General features: G+C 40.4%; 1 protein-coding gene across 1 annotated transcript in view; it reads right to left on the bottom strand.

The window, feature by feature from the left end:
• Positions 1–5,000, bottom strand: part of LOC125027726 (low-density lipoprotein receptor-related protein 2-like) — a 304,068-nt gene that overhangs the window by 298,451 nt on the left and 617 nt on the right.

Genomic DNA, 5,000 nt, shown 5'->3' with positions numbered 1-5,000 from the left:
TGCGTGTGTGTTGTGTGTGTTGTGCGTGTGTGTTGTGTGTGTTGTGCGTGTGTGTTGTGTGTGTTGTGCGTGTTGTGTGTGTTGTGTGTGTTGTGTGTGTTGTGTGTGTTGTGTGTGTTGTGTGTGTGTGTGTGTGTGTGTGTGTGTGTGTGTGTGTGTGTGTGTGTGTGTGTGTGTGTGTGTGTGTGTGTGTGTGTGTGTGTTGTGATGTGTGTGTGTGTGTTGTGTGTACATCTGCGTGTCCGCAGGCATGTAAGCAAGTGTACTTATGTACTGTGCATATCCTTGCGTGCACAGAGGCACACTAACAGTGCACTGAGAGTACAGTTCTTCCCAAACCTCCCTCCCCTCGGTAAACCAAAGCCCGTCAAGCCTTTCAACGAAGATGCCTGGTTAAACCTAAGATTTCGGGTTGGCGACTCGCATCAGCGACGGCCCGGTTTGTTTGCGTGCTGGGAGATGAGAGACATGTGGTTCGCTGCGATAAATAACGCACATAAATTATCTATCCCTGTGCACGCCTCCTCGAGAAATAGGGGAACGGCTGGAATATTAAGTCTGCCATAAACAACAACAACAACAAAAAGTCAAGAAGTCGACCGAGTTACCGAAAGACAACGACCGTTTGATACATTTACCAAAAAATCAATATAATGTCATTAAACACCAAACAGGTATCACGCTAAGAATGGAAAAATAAAAAAGTAGGAAATTATTTTCAAAAGGAGAAGGAATGAGAGGGGGAGTAAACAGTGGAGGATGAATAGTAGGCAATGGAAGAAGAGGAAGAGGAAGAGGAGAGGAGGGGAGGAGGGGAGGAAGAGGAGAGGAGGAGGATGGATGGAATAGTGAATATGAAGAAAATAGAGAGAGAAAGAGGGGAGAGGAGGATAAGGGGAAAGAGAAAGAAAGAGGGAAAGTGGAAAGGGGAGAGAGAAAGAGAGAGGGAAAGGAAGGAAACAAACAAATAAATAAATAAATAAATAAATAAATAAATAAATAAAGAGAGAGAGAGAGAGAGAGAAATAACAAGGATGAGAGAGAAAGAGAAAGAAATAACAAGGATGAGAGAGACGGAGAGAGAAATAAAAATGATGAGAGAGACGGAGAGAGAGACAAGTGAGAAATAGAGGGAAACAGAGAAAAAAAAGCAAAGATGTGAACGAGGGATGAGATAGGAGAAACAGAAAAAACAGAATGGATAGAAGAAAGAAAGGGAGGGAGGAGAAACGAGATGCTAACGCGGTCCCGTCGCCATGACAACGTGGACACCTACTTAGGTAATGGTTGACGTCGCGTCCCGCTTCACTATTCCACAGGGAAGTGATCTGAAGAGTCTTAAGTGCATGCAAAGCGACAGCGCCTGGAGGGAAGGAGGGAGGAGGAGGAGGAGGAAAGGGCGCAGCGATTACACTGCATTCTCAAACTGGCTGAATAAAGAGAGTCCCTTCTAGCGCCGTATCAGATATCTTGCATGAGACAATTGCATGCATAACAACTGGCTTCGCGTCACACTGGGGAACCATCTCCCTCGTCCTTTTGGGACACTTAGCGAGGTTCTCAAGTCTAGTTCTGACGCAATAACACGGCTGGCTCACAAGCACGACAGAGCTGGAATTACACCAGCGGTATTTCAAATGCCCGCTTTCATTATATAGATAGAGATAAACATTTACTTTTATGAAATTATGAACTCGCCAGAATTCTAGGGACATGGAATGCAACTAATCTGCTTTCTTTTTTTTATTTTGTAATGTCACAATGTACTAAAGTGTGCCTTTTCACAATCCACTAACACTCTCACACATATGTACCTCAAAACAAATAAAACAATCCTCGTACACGAAAACTATGAATCGAGTTTAAATAACAATATCCTCAAACAAACACGCATAGCTGCCGTGGGTAATATTTAAAGTCTGAGCTGAAATACTGATAATGTGAAAATATAGTTGGTATTTTTTTTCGTTTAGACCTGCGCAGCATTAAATAGAAAAACGCATGGAAAATTGTGGTCGTAAATGGAGAACTCTGGAGTCAGCGGTACTAACATCTGGCAGTTTTGAGTTGCGAAGCAAAAATAATCTCCATCATCAGCAGTAAATTACATGCAGTTGGTTTTGTTTGTTTCACTTTCCTCGATAACGTCAACACTTCGCATTGCTGGCGACATTTCTGCGAGCACCTGCCAGTGACGCGGGCGCACCAAGCCTCGCATTCGCCCTTCGTCTGCCGTCACTCGCATCAGCATAGGCCGCGAGTGACGTGTTAGGCGGACGTGTTAGGCTTCCAATGACTGGGTGTTTCATGGTTACTCCCACTCAAAGTTCGATAGCACGGTCGTTGTTGTTGTTGCTAGAAGACCTAGCAACATTTTTTTTTATAAAGCACTGAGGCTAACGTTCACATCACTCCCTAAGACCAATTTCATAATCTCCCACAATCAGTGACTATTGGTACTGATCCGATTTGAAAATATTTCGTAAATCCCTTTTACGGGTTGCTTGAATTTGTAAGATTTACATCCAAGCTGCTATTACTAAGAAAGGTTGTGATGAGCAATTATTTCCGTACGATTTCAGAGAGCACTATAGCCTACTGATCACCAACAACCAAGAAAGCAACTAAGCGAAGTCGATGGTGTTGTTCATTTTACCTCAATTCTGCAAACTGCACACGATTAATGACACGACTTTCAGGGGTGGACGGAGCCTTCAGCACGCGATGCACGCCGCTGTCGACTTGCGTAAGCAGGACTTATAAGTACGCCGGGTGATCAGCCACCAAGCTGAAGATATCTGTCGGAACCTTGATGGTGACTAGCATGAAAACAAGCATTATAATATGCATAGTACTAAATAAGGCAGTAGTATTATCCACGACGAATGCAAATCATGGAAACTATCAAGCGTTCTTTAGTTTCGCCATTTGTAATTATCCTAGTTTTATTTTCTATTTCTGAAATTAATTCTTTTTATATTTCTTGGACTCCATTTAAGGAAGTTACAAACTCGAAATATCAAAATATCTTGCGCAAATGTCAAACAGCTTCTTTTTTTTACAAATCTTCAATTCTATACTCCTTTACAGCTTCGCATTTTACAACTGTAAAACAGCATAAATAAACTTTATGCTGACATTATGCCTTTTTAAAAACCCTCAGAAGGAATGGGTTTCGTAACCTAAGAAAGTCGCTCTACCGCTTTATTGCTCGCTGGCACCTCATGCATCCGCCTTACGAAACCAAGGACCGTCCTCATTTTCCGGGTATTTTTTTCTTTATATAAATGACCGAAATTCCACGGCATATGCCGTAAGGAAAAGTTTACAGAAGTCTCCCTTTAGCCAAGTTCTACTTCAACAAGGACAAGAAAAAGAACTTACCAAGTGAAGACAAAAATCTAAATAACTAAATACACTTAGGTATTCTCAAGAACTACATTAGCATATATAAAGCAACACGCGACTCGTACTGACAGATGCAGGTACAGTTCCGTAACCTCAAACAGCACAGCTATATAATGTACGGTAGCACCCCCCCCCCCCTCAGGTGTAGTTTACGCAAACACGACGCTAGACTTTAGATTGGGACTTACGTATACCTTGCTATGTATCATACAGCACCCGTATGCGACCTGCCTCTTCCATATAAAATTATAATTATTATGCTTTTTCTTTTCGCTGATCAATGTGTCATTTCTTGATCAAGATAATCCCTCACAATAAGAGTTATGGCTTTAATCTAAAGAAATCTGGACATTACATATGTGTGTGTGTGTATTATGCAAGTAACTAATCCATAGACACATTCCTTTCTATGTGCACCTTAAGATACATATGAACAAAATGAAGGCCAGCTACGTTCCTTAGATTTCCTGCTGCGCGGTTTCGAATCTTCTAGAAGTCTTAAACAACGCTGACAATAGATTTTGCGAAACTCCACACATAATGTCTACCTGAAATGGTAAAGTAAATCATTATACAAGTGGGTATCTTCCGAGGTAAAATGTCAGGAATACGTTGGTGTATTTGAAGGATAGCCATATAGATATTCAAATATATGATTTAAAGTGTTAACCCGCCTAGCTGGGGGTTCATAATATGTCTACTAAATTTTCTTCTTGACAGTTCTTTCTCAATAATGGTAAACTGCCCTATGGCTTCCTTTTCCCATTTCGCAATTTACAAAAACATTTTCATCTTGCAGGCCGTTGAGAAAGAGAAACCCTTGTTCTATTGCCCTTCCCATCAAGTGACAACCATGCAGAACACCGATTTTTTTATCAATACAAAAAGGTCCCATTAATATCATCGTTCTACATAAAGCTTCCTTTTACTCGTTATCATCCAAATATGCAAAGATTTCGTATGGAAGATTTTTTTTTTTTTTTTAATAGAAGAAAAGAACGCTAAATTAACCGTCACTGGCAACTCACACAGCTGAATTACGAAACCAAAGGACGTCCTCCTTTCCCGTTACGAAAGGTGCCCATTTTTTCCCCCAAAAAATTACACAGATAATACAGGGAAAAAGTGTGCTTCAAGTCACATGCAGAAATTGCAGAATTTGCCTATGATCCTGGGTCTGGTTTCAGTTAGGTAGGCTCCGTAGTTATAAGTGACTCCCGTGATTTTCGCTTGAAATAAAAATAAATAAATAAATAAATAAATAAATAATGAAAAATTCAAATGCGCCCCTACATCAGCCGCTTTATTTCCTTGGAGAAGTAATAATAATAATGAGTTCATTATACATGACAATAATTTCTTGCTTAAGGAATTTATAATTTACTTTTAACTTGTCGAGGTTAGGAGAATGAGCTTGCAGAAACTAAGCACTAGGCACTCTTTCATTATCTATCGTCAATATCCTGTTTCTAGAGTAAAAAAAAAAAAAAAAATAGCCAGCCGTATTGTAAAAAAATACTTCCCAGTATGAGAGCAATAACGACAACGATCTTGTGGGATCTTTTACAAGAAATTCACATCAGTAAGATCTC

The sequence above is a fragment of the Penaeus chinensis genome, chromosome 8 (assembly GCF_019202785.1).
Source record: "Penaeus chinensis breed Huanghai No. 1 chromosome 8, ASM1920278v2, whole genome shotgun sequence".
Taxonomy (NCBI): domain Eukaryota; kingdom Metazoa; phylum Arthropoda; class Malacostraca; order Decapoda; family Penaeidae; genus Penaeus; species Penaeus chinensis.
Note: the sequence above shows the minus strand (reverse complement) of the source record. Positions and strands in the feature narration are given on the sequence as shown.